The 25250-nt window shown below is 35.3% G+C and overlaps 1 protein-coding gene and 1 long non-coding RNA gene across 3 annotated transcripts in view; one reads left to right on the top strand and one right to left on the bottom strand.

The window, feature by feature from the left end:
• The window catches only part of LOC135687049 (insulin gene enhancer protein ISL-1), a 55441-nt gene extending 32053 nt beyond the window's left edge, over positions 1-23388 (bottom strand). Inside the window, exon 1 of the mRNA XM_089114694.1 lies at positions 23238-23388. The gene's annotated coding sequence lies outside the window, so the exon portion shown is untranslated. The remainder of the gene's footprint in view (positions 1-23237) is intronic.
• Positions 1-25250, top strand: part of LOC135687058 (uncharacterized) — a 55043-nt gene that overhangs the window by 17143 nt on the left and 12650 nt on the right. For both annotated transcript variants that reach the window (XR_010516142.2, XR_010516140.2), the window contains 2 exons: positions 4601-4692; positions 22865-22984. This is a non-coding gene — a long non-coding RNA (uncharacterized LOC135687058). The remainder of the gene's footprint in view (positions 1-4600; positions 4693-22864; positions 22985-25250) is intronic.

Here is a 25250-nt window from a genome sequence, read left to right as displayed (position 1 = left end):
AGAAATAGCAGCTCCGTAATCATCCTTAATGACCCTCACTGAGACCTGGGCAAGTTGCCACAAACGTCACTATTTCTAGACGTCAAACAAAAACATGACCACACGCGTAAAATTGTACTCAGGCATTATTCGTATACAAAAACGCAATGCCTTCTGCACATCCGCTTCTGGTGAATCATGTGTGTTTTCTTCTGGTAAATCGAAAATTGTTTACAAACCGTTATTCTGCTGCTTCGCTTCCAGAAGCCCGTAGTGGATAAGTGATCGAAAACATGAAAACAAAACTTTCTGTGAACAAGCTCAACACAAAGGCAATTAGTCTTATTATGTCCTGATGCTCAATAAGCCCTGAGTCCTTAACCCCTTCTCAGTACTCTACCCTGAGGCCCAAAAGATTTAGCCCTCACTGCAACGGATATAAGATAGATATGCGGACCGAGAAATGCTGGAAGCTCTGACTGCCTCAGAACATCGCCAGAAGAAATCTTTCCACAAGTTATGCCAGTTACGCTAGCAAACCCACAGATGCCCAAAATATGATGGCAACGCATCTGAAACGAATTTTTGAAGTGTCACGCCCTCCTGGGAATCACAGGCTTCATTGCTTCCCTATAAATCTATACAGCAATAGGGACCAATAAAAAACTTTGTATCTGTCCAAGTGCAAGGAGGGTTGAGTGATATTTTAAAATGTAAACATCATTGCACCTGATTCCTGGAATATTTCCAAGCAAGGCATAACATATTTCTGTTATTTTGATCACCGTATCAATTAGACAGATCATTAAAAACAGGTGGATTAACCCGCTGAATATCCAGTCAGAAAATGTTGAAGAGAAACAAACAACTGCCAGAAAAGAAAAGCACAAACCCCATTACTGCATCTACCAGCTGCAGTTACAAGGAGTAAAGTCCCAACCCACTGTTAATATTGATTCACATAGTATGTCTTATCTATCGACTGTTTGAATGGTCTCTTCGCACCTGCTCTGATCCACAAATAAACCCTCCTGCTTGTCATTGTAAACAACGATAGCTCGCTCGCGTGAGAATTCGAACAATAAGCCTTCAATGTTGCCAAACCTTTAGGAATCAAGCATTCCTAGAAACTTAGCCGATCTTAACTGTTAACTCTTGAATACCTTTCTAAAGGATATTTATACGGATATCTAAAGGTTAATTTCTAGGCCAATAACTTTAAAGAATCAATACTTTGGATTAAAATCGTTATTTACGCTAAGCATTCGGCATTGTAGGTTGTAAGCGAAACGATTCTGTAAACAGCAGCTGATTCTTTCTGGTCTTTGTATAAAAACAGTCTCTGAACACCTTTTATTCTGAACATTATATCAGTTCATTCGCGTATTTTCTAATCGAGTCAGTCACAAACTAGAATATTCCTGAGTTATATTTTCCTTGAAAATTTAGAATCACTTCTTCTGAAATTGTATAGAAAAAAGTAAAATATCAAGCTTTGAAGGCTTGTCTCTTATCTGAATTACGGTGTTTAGAATAGGACGGTTCTAAGTTGCTACTTTAATGCATAATGTGATCACCAGACAATTATGTAATTTGACCTTATCTGAACTATATATATTTTCTACACTTCTTAAGCAATTTAAGAAACAATAATTTATTCTTCTAATATGAAACCACCCAAATACAATCAAACTATGGCAAATTGCCGGAGTCAAAAAAAAATTAAAAAAAAACTCTTTATGTTGACGAAAGTTATCTAACTTACGAGAAGAACTTCTGAAAACGTCACTCGGATTTATATGTTTACAAACTTCTTTGCGTTCTGCCTATTAAGATTTATCTGTGCCCTAAGGAGCTAAATTCAGGGAAGGGTGCGACATTTGGTTTCAAGATCGCGTCAGCATTCGTTGTCTTTGTCCATTCTTAATATGATAAAAACATTCTAGTGCGATCTAGAAAATAGCAGCAATTTCGGAGGATCTGGTTCCAAGGAGCAGGTGCCATGCTAATTCTAAAATTTTAAAACTTTGCCTCTTCAAGCTGAAAATTTTGAAAAATTGTTTAGATGAATCTTTGAAATTGGTCATATTTTCTTTTCGATCTCCATTGAACGATATTTGGGTCACAAACATTGAAAGATTTTGCTATAAACTAAGTGTAATAACTTTGAAATCGAATAAATGTTTTTTCAAACACATAAAACAACCCTGCAGGATATTCTTCAAATTATTTAGATCTTACAAAATAGTTGCAACTATGCTCTGTGCAAGAAGAACTTTATGAAAAATTATTACTACTAGAAAAGACAACCGAAATTCGGCTACAATCAAGCACATATTCGTTTTTATAAAGAAAATTCGGAAGAAACAAGAATGAGTAGAAGGCTGACACTAATCTTATGATCAATTTTGAAAGGTTTGACATTTGAAGACAAAACTTGATCGTTGCAGGAAATTAATGATGACGCGAGGAATCTATGCAGCATGCATAAAATAAGCGAGAAATATGTGGGACAGGATAACCGTGTTTTGCAATTTCTACGTTATCAGAGATTCGCGCAATTATCAAGGTTGAGGTGGGCGTGTTGGCAGAACGGCCTGTGGAAGATGACATTGCTTAGAATTAACGACACAATAGAGAAGGAGGGCATATTGATGAATATTGATAACTTATTCTAGTTAACTGTTTGGTTTTCATAGCAAGCGTTGCCATATTTTCTAAACAATGTGTGAGGTTGTAATTACGAATCGTGATGATTGTTCTTTCTTGCTTGAGTAACGCAGTTTGACAATATTCGGTACTAATCGATTCAAATTAAACACATGGCCACCATGTCAAACTCATGAATAGCGTATGCATTTCGGGTTTGCTATGTTTGATGAAGGAAATAAAGGAAACCATCCCTGATTGGAGCTCCTCTTGTGAAACCACCTTCTATGTTTGCTTTCTGTAATGGAATACCAACAGTCTAATGTTGCTTAAATCAATCAAGTTACGTTTCTTTGCTACAAGTCACCATGCTATCACGCCTCACCACCATAAGAAATCATCTTTTGTTATATTCATAGACATAAAATACAAAATCGTCCACTTTAAGTTTCTCCGTCTAGAACCATCAAACAAAAACAATATTTTTTTACCACCTGTAAACCATGCTCTGTGATTTCAATCAGGTTTCTTAAACGGCAAGAAAAATTCGATTTTGATTTGAATAGCTGTTAATATTATAGTGGGTCATCGCCGCATCTCCTCGATTCGACATGATTCGTCTCAAAATCGGGTTGTCGAAAATATTTTTTCTTAAAGGCAATCCATCCATAGAGAGTGCAGCTGTTATACTGATGTTGAAATGCTGACATGAGCTAAGTCGTTCTGTGATTTGATTGGTTGAGACTAATCTGCTCGTGCATTGATTGGTTCAGACCAAGCTACATTTTCTTGACAACATGCTCGTTTAAGGCCACAGTACTTTTAGCAATACCTAGATCAAAATGCTTTCTTCAACAGATAACCTGTAACAGCGCTAGCCAAAAACATGGCTATTTCCTATTGATTCTGTTGGGGGATATTCAAAATTCTGTTGGGGGGATATTCAAAATTCTGTTGGGGGGATATTCAAAATTCTGTTGGACGGGGGAGGAGTCAGTTTGATCTCATATTCAATGGTGGAAACGCAATTTATATACGTTTATATGGAGAATATGTGTATACTTATTGAGAATATGTTTAAACAGTTGAGAAAAAGATAGAGCATTAAATGCTAAGTATCAAATAGGAATAGGTACCGAAGTCATTTCTAACCATAGGTGGCAGTTTTTTCAATGAGACTTTAGAACTTCGCCAGATTTCAGCACAAGTGGATTATTTTCGAATACTTGAGAAGATTTTTCAATAAAGAAATTTTAATATCATCGTTCAAAACATTGCTGCTGTGAAATGAGATTTTATAGATTTATTTTATTCTTGAATAAGTCACTTTCTTTTGACACTGTTAAGGCCTAGGACACAAGGCAAACATTACAGCAGCAAGTTTGTAATGTTTGAAGTATTGTTCCTGTAAAATAATACCATTGTTTGTTTTTAATAAAAAAATTTACCAATGAGTTGAGTATTTTTTGGTCTGTAGCAGATGAAAAGCGTATATTTAAATCTGGTTGACTATTATATTCATTGTTGCCTATCAGGTTTCTAAATAATATTCAGTCCCTTCACCACGGGGTTACTCTTTATCTTGCTTGATATTATAAAGGTATCTGTGGTCTTTTCATTCCTACAAAGAGACTATAGTTTTAATGCTTTCTAACGATTTATTTTGTTCTATGACTTTAAGTTAATGTAGCAAAAAACAACATTCTCTCATTGAAGGATTTTTCTTCCATGGTTCCAGTTAGTTTGCATGAAGTTTGATATTTCCAAGGAATTCATACGAACATTTTAACAGGTTGCGTGTTTTACTGCACGTATCCCGACATTGACTAGATATTATAAAATTCACAATGACAAAGCTTACATACATTTTGTGATAAATAGAATCTCTTTAGGGACACTGTTTTTGATACTATGTCACTGTTGCTGACTTCAAAATAGTAAGCTTTAAATCTTTTTTTAACTTCGTTTTCAGGAGGTCCTGACTATTTTATGAGTGCATTCATGCGGTCACTAGTTGCTCCTTTACCATCTTCTTGGTTTATTACTACACACATCTTACTTAAGGTGAGCGAAATTTAACAATACAGCTTTTAAACTGTATACAACTGCGATACATGCCATGGATACAGCTGCGATTATAGTATAGCCCAGCCTGCAGTTTTGTGGATCCTCGGGCCCACATTCGAGTTTGGCCTCAAGCGTGTTCCCCCCAAAAAAATTTCCCCAATTCATATTTTGAATTCTGACAGTTTAACAAAATATCAAGAAAAATAGAATTATATGCTAATCAAAGCAAACAATAAAATTGAGCCCTAAGATTCTGGGCCGGTTCCATTCTGCGATCGGTATAGATAACTCCAACCAACCCTTTTCAGAAGGGCATAGTGTCTTGGTATTCTGGAGGCTCGTTAGCTCTTGCGAGGTTTCTTAAAATAAGAATATTGCAGTTTTGATGTGCAGATACGTCTTCTTCTGTACACATTTGGAATCACGTTACAAATTTTAAGAATGATTTAGAAACTTAGATGAATGTTTTCTACAAAATATCAGTCAGGGTACCTGCAGAACTGTAGTTCATATCTGTGAACATAACATTTTTTGGGACGGAGTATTCTACTCTGGAGAAGGACAGAACCAACCCATTTTCTTGCTTATCGAGAAATAATCTACTCCCCCAGTTGCACACCATAGATTCGTTCGTCAGGTTACTGGAGCAAAGAAATACCTAAAAGCTTTATTACAGTTATAATACCTTAAAATTAAAAAAATTATTTTCAGTTTGGTCTTTTCTTCAATTTCTTTCGATTTATCAAATACAATATGCAATAGCTACGATAAGTGCAAATTTGAAACATTCACTCCATCGTAGAATCCTTATTGTGTGAATGACATGACACTCGTGTGTGAATACCTGTTCGTAGTTTAAACTAGTTTTTACTTTTTGCTTACGCGGTTTGCATATAACGATATGGTACAAAAAGGAACAAAAGCACAGGTTGGCCCATTCAGATAAATTCAGATGTGCAGAACATTCGCGGGCTGAAAATTCTCAATGCTCAATACCGCATGAATAATTCGCTTGTTAAATGCGTTCAACTTTCTCCGCCCCTGACAGATAAAGTGACCGCATTTTCGAATTCAGCCACACAGGCCAGCACATGATAAATTGAGTGTGAAATAGAGGAGGCACCGATAATCATACTTTTCCTTGGTTTATTTAAAGACCGCCGACTATGGTTTGATAACATTTCTTAAATTATTGAAAAACTGAGAAAAAGAAATCAAAACCAAAAGAGATCAAGTGATAAAGCCAAACACATACGGTATAATTCCTTGTTGGACAGCATGGCTACCGAAAAAGTTAGCTCAGTTTAGCTTAGGCCAGTTACTCATAGAGAATTGTCCCTGTCAATCACCTTCAAATTTAAATAATGATACATAAAAGATGAATTATAAATATGGCAGGAAATTTAGAAGTTAGAGTATTGTGATGAGTTTATCAAGAGCAAAAGATTTACGAGGTCCTTTATGTTAGCCATATTTACTCTCCTTTTCTGAAAGCAACATTGATGGCACCCCAGGAAAGAAACAAGGATACCTTGGGGTTGAGAGATATCCAATAGACCCAAAAAGTAAGGGTACAATTTTCCACTCAGAAGTAGCTGCCAGTTGATGGTATCATTCTAGACATGCTAATCTACATCCATTTGTGATGAAAATATGCCTTAAAACAGTTTTGTTATCAGTGGCGGCGCCAGCTACTGCAGAGTGGGAGAGTAATGGGCGGAGCCTGTGAGACTACGCCCATTTTTGCCTCGTTTTTGCGCTTTGTACCAGGTCAACTTCCCTCAGGAAATATGATCTACGCTTACCTAGCGCTTTATAATCCGTTTTTAAAAGAAATATGTGGACCATGTTTTGACAAAAGTAGGAGGTAATTACCTCCCCCCTTACCCCCTTGGCGCCGCCATATTAAGGAGAAGAACAAAGAAAAATGAGTTTTAAAGAACAGGAAATGATTCAGAATTCCCAAAACTATAAAACTTTTGAACTATGAAATCTGTTTATGTTCTAGACGGCATTACCAGCACATCTTCCTAATACTAGCCTTTCAGCAAGGAGATCTCTTTATCCAACGCATATTGGAGAACAAAATTCGCAGCAAAATTCGCCTCCATCACATTTAATACTTTTAAATATCCCCGCTATCTTCAAACATGATGCATGAGCATTAAGCTGATACACGTGACGCTTGGTGCACGATCAGCATCGATCTTATAAAAAACCATCTTTTTCAGGAATAACATTTTAGATCTTTGCTTCCAGCCTGGAGTTATTCGAGTAGTTTCTAACCATTTTATCTTTCTGAGCCTCGACGTTCTTGCTTTGAAGGTTAATGGACAATCTAGTGCATAAAAGTATCTACTTCTCAGGTCTGTTAACTTGTCACGTGACTTTGGTTACTTATTCTACTTTGCAAATTTTGAGCTAAAGAGATTGCAGAAAAGTTGAACGAAGTGAAAAATTCTCCATGAAATGCCCTATTTTGAAAACAAATGACAAATATCTCATTGGGGGGGGGGGGGGGTGGGTAAGGGTGGTTTTATGTCAATCATTTAATAATGGGAAGTAGTCTGTAATGAAGAGTGTGGCACTTTAATCTTGCAAATCAGTGACCTTTTTTGAGCAAAAAACGTTCGGGTATGCTCCCATTTTCCATCCTTCATTTACCTGCTAGCTTTTCAATGAACCTCGTAACTATTCTTCCTCTGAAGCCTTAGTTGACATATCAATGATATAGATTAGATGCAATAGGCATATATGAAATTTAATACAGATCGTAAACTAGGTTTTATGGGTTACCAGTTCCAAATTGATGATGTCATAAAATGTATTTTTGCTATTATTAATTATTATTTTTTTGTATTATATATTTATTAGAAAATTACAAAAAAAACATTGAATGTGCAAAATCAGTTTAATGTGTTACAATTGGCTGAGATATGTAATTTGTATTCACCATGTAATTTGTTCTTGTTTTAAAATTTTATAAATCAGGTCAAAACAAAAGCATCAGCGAAACTTAGATTTGTTTCAAGTTGCTGTATCTCAATCAATGTGCAAACAGATTTAATTGACTTTACATTCTCAAATGTATTTAATGATTTTCTTCCCAGGAATACGATAAGAGCAAACACAGTTTTTATGACGTTTAAAGTTTAAAACTCTATTGGAAAGGAAACGCGCTTTTAGAGCTTCTGGGGGGTATTAAAGGTCTGCTTATTCGTGAATATATCGCAAAAACACTAAACTCATTATTTTTTATAAGAAACAAAGGTCGATGTTGAGTACTCCAGTTTCTTAATGTTCTGCAAATTTCAATACTCATTGTTTCTTAAGAGTTTCTTAAGTATGATGTCATGAATGATGTTATGAAATGTTCGTGACCTTTTCTATCACGTCAAGAGATTCACTTCCGTTCCGATGCTGTATTTAGATGTGGGAAGTATATTTTTATCCCTTTTATCTTAAGTTCTAGGCCAACAGGGCAATTCTGTTCTTGGATTTTACAAAATTTCGTTGTTCTCAATTTTATCACGATTTACTAGTTTCTTCATTTTTTTGCTTCGAGTACTGAAGTTTCTTAATTTTTTCTGACTGTCCAGTACTCGTTTCTTATAGCCAGTTTCTTATAAAAAAAATGAGTGTAATGGTCTAAAATGCTGTTTGGACTCGTTTGGACCGAGTATATTGAAAAAAATGATAATGATAAATGATAAAAATATGAATAAGATTGTTAAAAATAGTTTTTAAATTGTTGTGCTGTCGGTAAATAATGATGCAGTCGTTTTTTTACGTTGGATTCTTTCATAAAACAAAACAACGATTTGGGGTACTGATACAAAAACAAAAACAAATAACGAATCCTCACTTTCTAAATTCCATAGCTTTCACAAAGAGGGTACTGAAAAAGGTACTTTTATTAAATATAACATGAGCATGATTTAAGCGAGAAACAAGTGGTAGAGAATTCCTCAAATTCTCAACCAAGGTTTGACATTCTTCGAGCGGGAGTTGCTATGGCTCTTATTTACACAATATTTGCAGTTGGGGTCAGGAAAGGTTCAGAGCTCTTTACAAACTGTTTTTGGGAAAGGCAATAGATCAACGACAAACCTGGATGTATCGATCATATGAAACTATTAACAAAGTATTAGAAGGAACACCGGGTGAACCGCAAGAAAATGAATAAGCTATGAGTAGGATGTAGCGAATTAGCTTGCCAAAAATAATTGAATTCACTTGGACATATCAGGGGCATGGACAGATTTCCACATGATAGTCGGATTATTGACAATTGTCAAAAACGAGCTGTTGCGACAGGATTGACAGACCACTGACTTTCTTGTGATTCACCTTTGTGAAATATAGTCCAGGTGCTATTGGCCACACAAACTTGGGACCCTTCTTTCCAGAAACCTGATTGATATCATGGTCAAAGTAATTACATTGCGAACATGTGTGCATAATGTAGATTGACGGGTGTCAAAAAAGGCCGTGACATTTTTGGGATGACTTTTGACTTCATCCTCGAAAATAAACTAAACTTTCTTCAATTGATACTGCTATAAACCTACAAGAATGCATCAATATTTCAAGAATAAAGGCTTGTATTTCAGCTTTGGCATCCCTAATTTTCTGAGACTTTATGAAGGAAAATACGAATCGTAAGACATGCCTTAACAGCAAGGGCAATTATTGTAATTGTGATTTAATACAGCAGAAACCCGCATAAAAGAACCTAGGTTTTTTTCTGGCAGCCTGAATAGGTTCTTAATAACCAGGCTGCTATTCTAAATTCCAGTCTAAAAGGTTCTTAACAAGGCTCTTATATACGTACAGGCCTTGCACATATTCACAATGTTTTCCACCGCAAGAATTCTCAAAAAAGGACACACTTAAACCAGCTTTTTTAAAGTTAAATTTCAACCAATCAAATGAATTTGTGTTGTTAGATTGTCCAATTAGAATACAACATACCATAACCTGATTTACTATAAAAACCCTTATACATATAATATATATATATGTATGTAAGAGCCTTTCCAAATTTCAGCCACTTTGGGGTTCTTGATTATAGGGTTTTAAAGGTTAAATTTCAGCCTCAATAGCCTCAATATTCTTATAAAAACACGTTCTTTTATGCGGGTCTCTACTGTATGTAACACAGGATTTTATCAATTTACAAGAAATCTTAAAAATCTATACTTCACTCGGCATAAAACAAAAAAAAAGTTGTGAAAAGAGTTGTGAAATTTTTTACGTGAAAAGCCTTTGGCTGTGACTTTAAAACAAGTCATTTGAAAGAAAAAGATATCTTGATCTATGCTTGGCAAAATGCAGGGGCGCCTACACAAGAGGGGCTAGAGGGGCAGCTGCCCCTCCTGCCCTCTTTGAAGAGGGGCAGAGGGGGCAAGAAGTGCCCTGAAATATGTTGACCACTTTGACTACTCTCGTTATGTTGATATCTATTAGAAAATACAAGAAAGATGATAACACCAGCACAAAAATGCAGAGAATGAAAAGAGTGTCTGTGACAAGGTCGGCCACAAGAGGGAGAGCGGCAAAGACAATAAATGATAAACAAAAGATGTGTTCCCTCAGAAGTACTCCAGGAACCTAAGGAGGATAAATCGGTATAAAAACTTAGCGGACAATCAAAATTTTACAACCAGCCCATTTATAACAGCCATGATTTTTATAAAACCAAATATTGTGAATAGTGAGTGACAAGGCCATTTAATGATCATTTTCATTCATGGATAATTTCGTCAAAATTTTCTTTATGTTTAGAATCTTTGATGGTAAAAATCCCAGCTGTATGGGTGGCACATATTCAAGTTAATATTTTATTATGTTACCCCAGCCTCGCCCCCCTCCCACCTAGGAATGCTGGATTCTGTTAATAGAAAAATTCAACGATTTGCCCTCGGCACCAACACTGCCCCTCCTGCCCTAATCTTGTGCAGGTGTCCCTGGCAAAATGCATGTTCTTTATGTGTCAACCTTCAATTTGGCTGAACCATCTAACTATTCTACTATTCTACTAAGGGCCCCCACATTATTGAAAAACAATAGAGCTTTTTTCAAATTATTTTGTTATGAGTGTTAAATTTTCCTTTGACCAAACCTACCCCTCACCGCCACTTTCCAACACGTCTCGGAGCCCATGCTAAGATCAGTGGTTGTGTAGAAACGCTGTTCTTTGAGAAAAGCCAAGTTATAGAGGATAGAAATGTAACGACAACAAATTAAGGGTACGCTTTTTGATATTTCTACTATTGTTGGGAGTCATTTAGGGAGGGGGGGGGTGAAATCCGCCATTTCGCGCAATTTTTAATCGCAATTCCGCCGTTCCCTTTACTTTTGCGAAAATTCCACGTCCCAAAATTGTTGATAAATGCTGCTTTCCAGAAAAATCGAGCCTCACATAGATAAACATGAATTAGACCAGGTCCTTTTTATAAAACAACACGTGAAGAATACTGCAAATCCGTAAAACTTTTGAAAGGGGCAAAACCTCCGAAAAACAAGCAACTTCGCTGGAAATTGTCAAATATTATCGACAATAGTACGCCTTTAAACGTACATAGAATTTAAATCACAACGTCACACGTAAGCACTGATTAGATTAGGATAACTAAGAAATTACCTTTTCATTTGTTTAAATCACATCAAATATTCATATATACTCATATAATTATCTAAGTTAATTATAGGCCAATTGCTATTCATCAAATTGCTGACGTTATTTACCAAACTGCTATTCATTAAATTGGTGATACAAACAACAAATTTCCTCTCTCCTTTCCTCTTTCTAAAACAAGTTTCTATTTACTCCTTTCGTTCATTTTGCATCTTTAAATGTAAAATTGCCACAGGGTTGCTATGTATTCCCATGCTCTCTTTGATATCGTCTGGTAAATTTGTGTATGTTTTGTAAAAATTTTATGTGAATATAAAAAAAATGCTGATGCTAGAAACCAATGCCTCAGTGAAAAATTGGCAAAGACCAGAAATGGGATCCATGGCAGCTCGGTCAGAACTAAACTAAGTTTGTCCGTGTTATTGCAACAAATTTCAGCCACAAGTCATGGTGTCAAGCTCAAGTTGGTTATTGTTGATGGTCGTGATTTATGTAAGCAGTGTGGTGTCGGGTCAGTGATTGTGTCCACGGGGGGAATTGCCCCAAATATCTTATCCACCCCTTGAACATATCTAAAAAGATATGTGAGATAAGAATTCTATAAGTTGCGTGAATCTCGACAAATCCGCTTACACGAATATTCATTACACGTTTTCTTATAAAGATCTTAGCTCAAGACCTGGTCCCTAAAGTTCCTAGCTTCTGGACCTTTATTATTCAAAATGCAATACCAAAACCCCAATAGTAGATTCTAAATTTTAACTGCACATTTAGTGCTATGAATATAGCATAGAAGCAAGAAAGACAAAAATTTTGCTTTTAACTGAAGCTAGGAAAGGGGACCAAGAGACAAAGAGAGCTAGAAAGAAAATTAATTTGCGTAAAAGTACAATGTCAATCTAGAAGCACCTTTGCATAGAGGAAGGCAATGACTACACTTTTTCTTAAAAGGAATACTATAAATGCTGTCCATATTCTTAAGAAACTTTTGTTCTGAGCCTGAATTCATTCCTAAATTATTCTTATATTTTCAAATCCGATATAATTTCAGGAGAAAATCGTTCGCTCTCAAATAGAAAACACGAATTTTGAAAAAAAAGACATGTCAGCATTGCGATTCTCTGTTGTGAAAATTGCGAAAAAAGAAAAAATATCACAAAAATTTGCAATTTGTGGCTGAGAATCATCCAGTTCTTAGAAATATCCTCGTGATATTTCTAAGAACTGGATGATTCTGAACCTGAATATTCTTATAAAGAAATGTATTATAAACAGAGACAGCAAAGCCAGAAACTACTCAATGAAACATATAATGGATGCAGAGAATTGGTGTTCTTTATCTTGATTATCTACAGATGTTGATTTTAGCAAGGGTATTTTTCGGTTCCAGCAGCTCTTGTTTATGTTTCTACCACCTTGCTTCAAGCAGAATCAAATTTGCTACGTGAATAATCGAATGTAAACAAAAGTGGAAACAAAGAGAATAGTAACTGGATGCCAAGGTTGAGTTTTATCAGTCAACCTGAGATCAAAGATAGGCATTTTCACAAAATAGTAGTTTGTGGACACGCTCATTCTATCCTGCGCCAGTCTTAACATGGAATTCAAATTTTATCGGACGTCTTATTATCTTATTAGAGAGATTCGAATTGAACTAATTAGTAAAATAAGAAAACAAATGATGTAACAATGAACTTGAAGTTCTTGGACTCTTCTTGACACTAAAATCTAGCAGAATTATCCCAGCATCATAAGCTATCTCACAGGAGACGATACTCCCCTGAAGTCATGACAAACCAGTCCTTACCCCTATCGTTCCTTGGAAACTCTTGTTCAAGCAAATCGATATCAATCTGCTCGCCTGGTACGAACAACAAGTAATAGTTCACCGGATAAAAAATAGATAAGAAATAGTTCACTAGAACGATTTAAAGTTTTTGGTTCAGTGTGGTCATGTTCTTTAAATCCTTAAAATATTCTATTGATTAAAATGACGTTCAACGGGAATTTCAAAATTTATCTTCAATAGAAAGAAATTTGAGGCACATCTATATCAGAAACAGATAATATTTTGTTCATATTTATAGATATCACTGCCAGTGACAAATATCTTTAATAAGCTCTAGCTCATATTTTAGGTCTAGCTTTGCTTTAAAGCATGATATACCTTAGATTGTGAATTTATCATTGTGTGTCATGTATGATTGCAATACATACTATTTCTGACTGTTTCGGATGTCTAAAAGTGTAAAACCAGTCTAAAATTGCGCCATATTTCCTTAGGGCTTCACTGCAGACCATTCTCAACTTTTCAGAATGAAATTTTCCACTAATGTTGGATTTTAGTACAAGGAATGATTCGTTACATTCTATTTCATTCTGACTGTTCCGGATGTCCGGATGAGTGTCAGCCCGGACCTGTAATGGACCATTAAGCAATCGCTTGCCAGGAGGAGACTGGGAAGGAAGGCAAAACGGGAAGCTATGGCTCCCAATAAATCTGATGGAAGATCGCAAAAGCATCTTACTGATAAACAGGTGTCTTTTAACTGTGTGCATGTAACAGCAGTCGTTTGTTTACAGATGCCTGTACATAACAGCACTGTAATTTTTTGTAGTAAATGATTAGGGATGTTCTTGAGTTAACAAAACGCAGTATCTTCGAGATAGGGGTGTGTTTTGTCAGTTCCACAGGGCATAAATAATATACATTGTGGTATGCTGAAAGTCGCTTCCTGCAGCAAAAGTTTAGGCACTAGGCCCCATGTGGTTTTTGTAAAGTCAAAAGGCCTATGAGCGTTAAGTTGATTTGTTTATCTATTCCAGGCCTCAATGCCCTGAAAAGCGTAGCAATGCTTTACGAACAGCCATCTTTCGAGAAAGGGAGTCAAATGCCGCATCGTTGAGTGCTTTATCAAGGTCTGGCAATTTTCCCTAGTTCTCTCCAGCCCATAAACAGTTTTGATGAATTCCAGTCAGAATGAATTACCAGTTATAACAGTGAATGAAATCTGGAAACTAGAATTTAAGCCCGTCGATAATATTTTCATTGACTTTGGAATCAAATGGCAATTAGCCGTCGTTACAACTGTAGAACACCATAGCATGGAGGCACCTAAGTGACTATGAAGGAATATTGTGGACTTCTTAGAAAAACAAATAAGCATCCTGCGGTGCATTGGAATGGTTTAGACTAAAACGGATAAGAAGATCAAGAGAAGTGTTTTCACAAACACCGCTTTCGTCTTAAACAAGAAATGTCACGAAGGGGATATGTTTTCGAAGGAAACTGGGCTAGAAAAGATAAATATGCATTGGTGGCCACATACCTTCGGAAAATTAATTAGGATAGCTTTGTTTTGGTTCTATTAGGGGTCAATGCAAAGCAATATGAATGGCATATCTGCACGTTTTCAGACCTCTTCAATATGGTATACCCCTAATTGAGGCCCCCGGCCAATATAATTGTTCATACAATGCTGGGTGAAGCTATGAGGCCAAGCATTCTTCCAGCAAGAGCATCTACCTAATCTTAAACAAAGCAGAGGCGAGAATCGTTATAAGCGCTGATATTGATAAAAGAGTTTTTATTATTCTTACATTATTTCTGTTTTTTTAGCAAATTAATATTTTTCACTTATTTTAACCAAACCTACGTGCATGAATATATCAAGGATACTGACAGAAAAATATTTGGTTTGCCTTAAAGAAGGAAGAACTAGTTATAAGAATGCATTGAATTAATTTAGGTAGCAATATCTAATGCTTATATGTATTTACTGTACGAGGGCTGTTGCTATGCCGAGGGCAGGTAAGACGCTTCTTAGCACTCCACTCCTGCAACGAACCTCATGAGAAGGCTATATGCCAGCGTTCTATGCTACACGATGCAAATAAGTTTTCTATCTATTGTATCAGAACCTGTTAGGCCTATAAAGCTCCGCTTTTTCTCTTTTACTTTTTTGTGGCCCTGGTATACATGGTAAAATTATTATTAAGATTTGGATATAAAAAACAGCGGCACTTTTTTTCTTTTCATCCAATTTTTTCAATCAGTTAAGTAAATTTTAGGTAATACATCGCTTCTTGTGTAATAGAAAAAAATACCCAGGATGTCTACCTTTTGACTTGAGATCTTTTCCTAGTTTGTTGTCACAAAAATCAAATGGAGTAAAAGTCAAATGGGTTAAACTCCATTGCATATTAGGACTAGTCCTATAACTTTAGAATTCGAAAAAAATTTAAAGATTTAAGAGATATTATAATTCTATGTTTTAGATTTAATATCAGGTGATAAAGATCAGAGACAGATATACAGGGTGGTGTGTGTGGGTGCAACCCCCTTCCAATATTTTTGTGTCCTTTGGTAATTTTTGCTTTAATTCGGTAAAACGCCCTTTTTGGTAGAAAATGGTGCAGAAAAGGTTTACTTTGTTTTCCTTCTTATCCTTTTTATCTTAGAGCTAAAAACTGAATTTCGAAAATGGGCGTTGCCATCATTCGCAGTCACACGAGGGGTGTTGCACCAAAAATCAAATAACCATCTAACACTCCCCCTCCCCAATGCTTTCAGTTTATGTATACCCAGTATACCCACCCCTGATAAAAGCTCTTAAAACTAGCAAACTAACTTGCGCCACAAAATTACTCATCACTGCATAGATTTTGAATTAAATACACACGGCATTCTGAGTATATCCCCCCTCTTCCCTGAGTAACCCTTTCGACCCCAGAATTTTACCCTCTCTCCCCCATGTACTCAAAGAAACTGTGGGAACATGAATGAATAAGTACGACGTAAAAGTGCACCGGACTTGTCCAATCTATCCTCCCAACTATATTAGAATTTTGTGACCGTGAGAACATATCTGTTGTCCTTGATTCTTCTACACGCATCTTTGTGCCCTGCTTTTATTTAAATCCACCTGTTCAGTATAAATGCTATGTAGCTACTGTGAACTACCATATTAATCTTCTGCTAGACCCTAGTTATACAGAAAGGAAATTTATAAAAACAATGATAATAATAATTTTCAACAAAAAAAATTTAACACCTCAATTTATAATAACATAGTCTACAACTGACCAACCTGGTACAGCTTTTCTTTACATAAATCAAATATTCTTTTAAGCATGAACAAACAAGCTGCAAAATCAAATTAGGATATATGTGTGTTTGTATAGGACAATCCATTTTGAACTCGTTCCATACTTGATGTAGTTAAGCAGTTATTCGCAAAGTGTGAACCAGGTTAAAAAAGTCTTGCGAGCATTGGATTCTGTACAGAGGCCCCGCTCAACGAATAATAACAACAACAATCATTGTAACATAAATGAAATTATAGTGTCAGAAAGGCAAGAATTATCAGAAAGGTCCTTGATGTATATATATAAGAACAAATGATAACAACAACAATCAGAAAGATATTAATGATAGTTATAATAATAATAATTATCAGAAAGACAAGAACTATCAGAAAGACCTTTACATTCCAGATTTGTTTACACACAAAAAAGCCAAAGAAAAACCAACCAAAAAAGTGTAGACATGGTTGTGCATATCTTGATAAAATGCATTTATATAGCGCCATTTATCCTCAAGGCACTAAGGCACTTTATTGCTAAAAATGTTTTACATCTATAAGATTGAATAAAAGATGTTACAAGAATAGGATTCAATATAAGATGTTGATAATTTGGCACTTGAAATACTAAACATATTGTAAAATTTGCGCTCAATGAATCTAAATTATTGTGCATGGAAGCAGCAAAGTGAGAACTGGTTGAGAACATCTTAAACTACTTCTGTTTTAATTTCAATTTTTTCTACTCTTTCTCTGTTTGCATTTCATGTACTTTTCTAAAAATAATGTTACTATGTTCATCTAAATATATATATATATAAATATATAGACTAAAATAAAGAGATTATTGTGACACAACTCTGAGTTTCATGTGTAAACAATCATCAGGTGTCTAAAAAAAATCAGGTATCATCTGTTTTTAGACACCTGATGATTGTCACATGAAACTCGGAGTGGTGTCACAATAGTCTGCTTATTTTAGTCTACCTAATCGCTCCGATAAGTTGAGCACTCTAGACAGCAATATGATAATTAATACAATATATAAATAAATATATATATATATATAAATATATAGAAATTTGTCTTTTGATACTTCCGTAGTACAGTGCTCAATACGTTAGCACGTAGAGCGTGATATATCATAGAGTTGAAGAAAAAAAGACTACATAGTTTATCTCTACAAGCCTGTTTCGTGAGTAACTCACTCTTCTATATATATATATATATATATATATATGATTCTTGGATTAGTATCTTTTGATCTCAATCGTAGAAACCACGCTCATCGAGGGCATACATCCCAGAAGCTGAGAGTTTATATATGAAATGAATATGAAATGAAATATAAAACTACATTGAAACCACCCCGCTGTTGATTATACCGTACTGACAATTTGATAAAATATACACCAAAAGTCCAAAGAGCAAAGAATGGTGCTCACAAACTATCTTTTCTTATTTTCCAAAATCAAAAGAAAATAAACAGTAGTTTTGAATCAAACCCCGTGTTAATCTTTTCTTGCAACAACTTCAAGCTGTTGAAGATCAATATGCACCATATTGTGACGTACAACTAATAAACTTAGGTCAGATGATAATTGCTTTGATTTACTGAATATCAGCTAGACAAATTTACTACATATCAACAATATGGTCTCGCAGAGTTCTGATAATCATAGCCTATTTCATAGGCATATAACAATTTACAAAAACTGGCCATATGATATTGATTTAATTGAAAGAAGAAAGCATTACAGCAAGATAATCTTGCAAAATTCTGATGTTCAAAGCTGTCGCCTATTTCTTGGCATTTAATACCTGATGCTAGTAATTTGTCACTCGAGATCACTAGGTTTACCTATATTACTTCTTTACCAGGCTTGAAATATGATATATCAATCTAGAAACTGTTTCATATCACTCCTAATACTCTGATACTCTGATACTCTGATACTCTGATACTCTGATACTCTGATACTCTGATACTCTGATACTCTGATATTCTGATATTCTGAATAATTGTTTTCAATACCATTTTGTTTAAAACTGATATTTCAGTAAGTGCCTTCTTGTGCTTCAATTTATTAGCATTGGTCTAGAACAATACAGAAGCAATATTTTGTACACACTAAGAAGTGCGAGAAAAACAAAATGCATCCACATTTTTGACTTTTAAAGCTGCGAAATGTGTGAACAATATACAGACCCTGTTTTGAATTCCGTTTGTACAGACCTTAATTTCTCTTCTTTAATATCACGTTGCAAATTAAGCTTCCTGTCCTCTACACAGCAATCGCTTTGCGTAGATATCTTACTTTAACAAACTCTCTGATAACTGATAAGCTAAGTTCGATTGAGTTTCTTCATGTTTCAGCTCAACGTTTGTTCCTTCATGTGCTAGGCGTGAGCAACTTCATAAGAGGAATTTTGTACCGACTGTTATAAAATTCCCAAACCAAATAAAATTGTCCTGTTATGCTACATACATGTTGTCCAAATTTCATTGGAACCGCTACTAGTTACCGAAACATGCCATGGAAAAAAAAGCCAATTTTATCAAATATATGATAAGATGTACACTTTGTGTATATAAAACTTTAAAGTTCAATGTTGCTAAGTGAAACTCTAGCGTTTTTTCTAAAAAAAAATGAACAGCCAGCTTTTAAAAATGCAACATTGATGGGTTTTCACGACTTTCTCAAACTTAAAACTTTTCTGTTCTTTACAACAGCATTGTATTTTCAACATCCCCCACTGTACGACAGACCAGCAAACAGAATTTAACTAACAAAGCCCTTTGCTTTTACTGTAAATGATGATTGAAGTGTATGAACTCTGCCAATGCTGAAATGTCTAACGAAAGCAAAACTATCTATGTACAATGATGAAGTTGAAAAATAGAGACATTAACTCATCTGAGGCAATATTTCGTCAGCTTAGCAATTTAAGACACTTAAAACATTCCATTTCATTTCAAGTTTCATTGGCGCAAGATCCTGATATTCAAATCATAAGCAAGCAGTTATAGATACAATTAATCAGAAATAAAACAAAAAATGTATTAGAAAAACACAGTGGTAAAAAAATATTTCATATACTTGCTTTTCATGGCTACTTTGAGTTGCCCTGTTCTAACGCACTTCCACGTTGATAAGAAGATATGAATTAAAAATACTTAATCTTCCCGATTAAATGCTTGCAAATAATATTCTGCTTATATAATACCTACGGCTTTATTTAATTTATAATCATCAGGAAAGATGGAGCTTTTGACTTCTTTATAGAACACAGCTACACTCGTGATGTTGTAGCCTTTCAATAACTAGGGATTGTTTTCTTCCATTTCAAATCGTTGACTCTTATTGAAACTATTATTTTTAAACCTAGGAATGCAAATTTTATCTCTATGTAGGTTCACGGAACAATCCTAAAAATTGTAGGAAATGTGGCATTTTTCCATTGTCTTTCACCCCCCCCCCCCCCCCCCTGCTTTCTGGTCATCTTGCCATGTCTCTCGCTGCATGGAAATCGTACCTATCAATCTTTAAGTCGAACCAGACCAGTCAAGTCAATGCAAACCAGTCAAGAGAAACTAGAGAGCTGAGATAAAATGGAATTGTGAAACCATTTTAACGGAATATGTGATTATTTAAAAATTATAAAAGCCTAAATATATTTTGGATACCAACTTGCCATTATTCCTATAGGTAAACCGCTTCCTTGCCCAGCTTTTGATGAGCGTTTACCTGCATTTGTGAGCTATTTTCTATCCATACCAAGCAAAGCGTTCAATTTCCAATAAATTGTATCATTACATTTTGAATGTCTGCGGTATATAATGAACTGTGAAGAATCAAAAGTTAAATTGTCTTCTTCTTATGTAACTAGGGAAGGAAAAGTCTAGCGAAAAGTTATATAGAAGTAGCAAGATTTGATTATAAGTAATTTACAAGAGCAAAAGCACGATAAAATTTGATGCATGTGTTATTTTGCAAGCGAATTAAGACTGCTGGTCAAAATGGACTTCGTTTTCTGATAATTAGGTCCAAATCAGCTTGCATAGCTGCCAGTATTTTAAAATAAATTTGTATGTAAAATTCGTATGCATGAATTTGAGTCTCTTGCGTCGCTTCTTCGCGCTAACGTCTCCCCGTTATCTTTATCTCCCTCACAAGCCGAAACATGCCTACACCGTAATGCACACAAACATGCAAAACAGATCAAATATCCATCGAAATGCTGAGTCGCAATGTTATTACAAGAGTGAATGTGATTATGTAGTCCCAAGCAGCCCCAATGACCCAATAAAGGACATCCATGTTCTTATTCCTGAAGTATGAAACTGATATTTTCAAAAAAGGAAAAGGTAGTAACTGCAGAGGGTAAGGAAAAGCATGTAATGCAAAACTGATATTGTCTCCAAACGTTAAAAGCCAGAAAATTATACACCAGATTTCTCACAAAATGGATTAAAGCAGCATTCAAGCTGAAATACATTCGAGAGACTGCAACACCAACGATTCAGGTTTGAGGTCGATAACATTTTCCTAACACATTACATTTGCTGAGAAAATTTTTGGTCTATGTTATTAAAACAATTGACATTTTTGGTTGCAAATATTCGGATAGATTTAGTTCTTAAATAAAAGATGCAAAAAGGTAGAAGCGATTGTTGCAGTGAAGAAAGAAAATTTAATATTAACTGAAATAAAAACAACAACTACTGTTTTCTTCAATTCTTTATCCTCTGAATTTCATTTAGTCCTTTAAATCTTACTTTTAAAGGACAAAAAGCTTCTATTGCAAAGTATTTGCTTATTGTTGGCCATGCATAAATGGGTTTAGCTCTAAACATTTTGAATCCTAATACAATAAAGTGTATGGAATGATTATATGTACAGGAAAAACTTTAGTGAAAGTATGCTAATCAAAATGCTGATAAAGATAATTAAAACCATGCCAAAAATATCTTATTTCAAATTTAAATTAGCAATTTCGAAGATTACTTTCACAGATGTGACTAAACTTTTTCTTAAAGCTCTTTTATAAATCCTCGTGTTACCATTGTTAAAAGTGGCAAAATTGAAGGAATAAGTTTCTCGTTATCCCGTATGCAATCCAATTTTGTACATTTATTTCACATACAGGTGAGACTATATCAATTTGTTTATGCTGTTAGTATCACAACGTGATCAGCCATAGTCAACAATTTGTTGATGGTTCCATGCACACTGGATGCCGCCATGTTTGCTATGATATTAATTAACACCACTGTCTCCAACAAGATGAAAGCAATAATATATTATTTGCAAATAATCTTTTTAGATTAACTGTTTTCTAGCTATCATTATCATAATAGCTAATAATATTTCGAGTATAAATGGTTTAGGAACGGCTAATAAACCAACATATTGATATTACCATGAATGGTCATTCTGCGAGTCTATATAGATATCTTTGAAAACTAACTTCAGTACGCATGTTTATTTTATCCATAGCTTCGCCGATGTATCTTAAGTCTGGTTGTGCATAACTGTAGACCTTAAGTGATTATAAAAATAGTCGTTCATGATTATCATGCAAAGCCTTGCATGCTCAACTAAGATGAAGGAAGAAACATAAACCAGGCCTTGTACGAATCTCATTGGCTTAAGCAACGTTTACAGTAAGCTTATCACTAGAAAGCTGCTTGAAAAGATATTGCTAGAATTGAAACTTTGTATGTTAGGATAAAGGTCAGAAGTCAGAAGCCAGATATCACTGGTCAAAAGGCAGTGGTCATCTGAATAGACGGATTATCCAATCTATGCGCGATCCTAAATGTTTGATAAAACATAAACACCATAGGATTTAATTCACAAACTTATATCGTTGCTTGGTTAAACATCTATCTATGAATTAATATACACACATATAAATATAACCACTTATAAATACACATATATAAACATATGTTTGGGAACAGTTTGTAAAGCGGAAAATCAAGCCAATTCCAGAGACTCATTTAATGTGTGAAGCTGCTTGAATCATAGCTCCATGGCAATTTGCGAAACTCCTCTACCTGTTGCCTTATGATGTGATTTTATTTTTTGATTCTGTGTACTTTTTGATTCTTTTTGCATATTGCAAAGGCTGTTTTTCATTGCTATTGTAACTGTCACACTCATCAGTTGATTCTATATTCCTGAAGATTTCAAATTTTAAGAAGTCGAAGAAACAATTCAAGATGAAATTAGGCCCATTTAGCAAGAGTCGATTATAATTTGCTAATGACAAGCTGGGTTAAAATGAAGCAAGCAAAGAAGGAAAGAAACTGCACTTTTTTATTTATGCAAAAACGCCTTATGAATTTAAATCGCTGTCCAGCTACTTTTCGATGTTGCCAGGTTTTCAAAGCATATGCATATAAGTGTATAATTTGCATTTCGCTTGACCTTTTCAGGTTTAACCCTTCACCCAACCACGAGAAATCACCCTCCTTATTAGCACAGCGTCAAAGAGGGTAATATACAACAGCTGGAACTCGTGGTTTATGGTGACTCGATGAGCAGCCTCTAGCAAGGTACTTACAGCTATATGCATCTACACTCTACATTCTGTGAATTCCATACGCATAAATTTCAATGTTAAATATGGTAATATGTTGCCTCTATGCTAAATAGCACTTAATACATAAATGTTACTGACCGCTATATCAGACTGACCACTACTTTTAAAATTACTGACGACGATCAAAGAAAATACAAGTCAAGATTTTCAAGCACTAATTTCACGCATTTGATTGATAACTGGAGTAAACGATCAACTGAACTCACCAACTCGATCCACTCCGCCACCTGTGCTGTAGCGTACTACTTCAGATTCCGGTCTGATGCCAATGCCCCGCTTGCTACAGCATAAATAGGCTTTGGATGGTGAACAACTCCACAACAAAGGCCGCAGCCCATTTATTTGAAGCCATTGTTTTCCTCGGCCATGTTATTGTTAATGTCCCTTGGAGTAAATTCCAACTTCAGTTCTTTAGTACCATTGTGAATTAATTAAAATAGGTTTGCTGACTTCTATACTCTTATTCGAATCATTAAATCAGTTGTATTATGAAATATCGTTACTTCTACTAATGGACAGGGTTCCAACGGCAACTTTCTATAACTAAACAAGTGTTCTAGAGTTACAACCCAGAGTTACAGAAAGAACTTTTCTTTACGGTCTTTGTACAAAAATTGGACGGAACATACTAAATGAAAAAGACTGAGACAGTTCCACAAGAAGGATATTTGTTAGAACCATTTAGGAAAACTTTTGATGAAAGCACCCAGTCAATGTGACTACAATTCATAGTACAAAGTCTTCAAACCTGAACATTTCTGAATAAATCTACCATGCGATTCAACACATCGCTATAATTTTCAGAATATTCTAGTAGTTTAAAATCAAATTAGAGCGGTTTGCTGTATTTCTGGTTCTATTTAGTCGGATGGTCGCCCGAAGAGCCATGTGGACGTGAAGGGCCAAGAACCTTCATTTTTAATCCATAAAATGAAATTTGCTAAAGACAGGGCGTTTGGAGGGGGCTTTTGCCCAAGGGGCAGCCTTTCCTCCGTTATCTATGCATACCTGTTCGTCGTGTCAAAACTCATCCGTCAGATGGTTGTAAGTGTCGTGTGAGCAATAACGCCCCGGTGCATGCAAGACCGCAACACCCCCTTTGGATCGTGAGAAACGGGAGGCTCCATATGTTATCTACGGAGAGAATGCCATGGACTTGGTTTAGAAACGTCAATAAAATAATCTACACTCACAGTTAAAGCGACGCTTCCTCAAGCATGACAATCATTCTAGGGGAAGGTATGTGTTGGTTCTGTCGCGCGGCACATAATTTTGCCCGCCTTATTATCAAACAAATGGAGTTTCCAGTGATATCGTTGCCCGAAGAGGGAAGTGGGAATTCGATTTTATATTGAAGAGGATTGTCACAAAAAAGGTAATATGAAAAGACAGACACGCCGGCGCTGAGGGGGCTGTGGAGGGGCTGTAGCCCCCTCACTTTTCTGCTGAAGTATGATATTAATGATATGTCATCAAAGGTAATTGTGGAAAAACAAAAATTGAGCATATTTACGTTTTACTATTGGTTTGCTCTTTTTTTGGTGCTTTCCCCCCGTTGCCATTTTTGAGTGCAGGCATCCCTGCTAGTGTCAGAATTTTGAAACGATAGTGGCTTTCCCGTGACCATATATGTGTCAAAGAATTCTATGTTAGCATTGATATCACAGTAATCTACAAAAACCATTGCTACTTTGCATGTTTGTCCATTTTATGGTAGACGGTGATTCAAAAATGTGGAGTTGTATCTTGCCTAAATGTGGCTAGCCTGGCTAAACTGTTTGGCTAAAGTCAAGCAATTCTTTCCTTTCATGGCCGCCTATGCTTGATTCACAATACTTATCTAAAACTTGAAGCTCATGAAGAAATATAAAAGCTATTTGCAACAAGTAAGTTACATGATAAGTCATTTCTAAAACGTTTACATAAAATTTGAATTAACACATCTTTACAGGAAATTGTTATAAAAATGTCTGAAGTTTAAGACCCTTGACCTTTTGCTTTTAAGCTTAAAAATACAATTTCTTTAACCCTTAAAAAAATTTGCGGAAAAATTATGCTCTGAGAAACTTTCAACCTAATTCTATCAATGCAATTTTATGAAAAAGTTTCACATTTCAGTTAAAGTATTCCTGTAATTGTTTGTTTGACTTCTTGATAGGTGGAAACATTGCAGCAAACGATTTCACATTAAGCAGAGTGGTGAAAAATGAAAACTTTTC

This window comes from Rhopilema esculentum, chromosome 20 (assembly GCF_057945365.1).
Source record: "Rhopilema esculentum isolate cy_ngs chromosome 20, ASM5794536v1, whole genome shotgun sequence".
NCBI lineage: Eukaryota > Metazoa > Cnidaria > Scyphozoa > Rhizostomeae > Rhizostomatidae > Rhopilema > Rhopilema esculentum.
The sequence above is the reverse complement of the archived record's forward strand: the minus strand, read 5'-3'. Positions and strand labels throughout refer to the sequence as shown.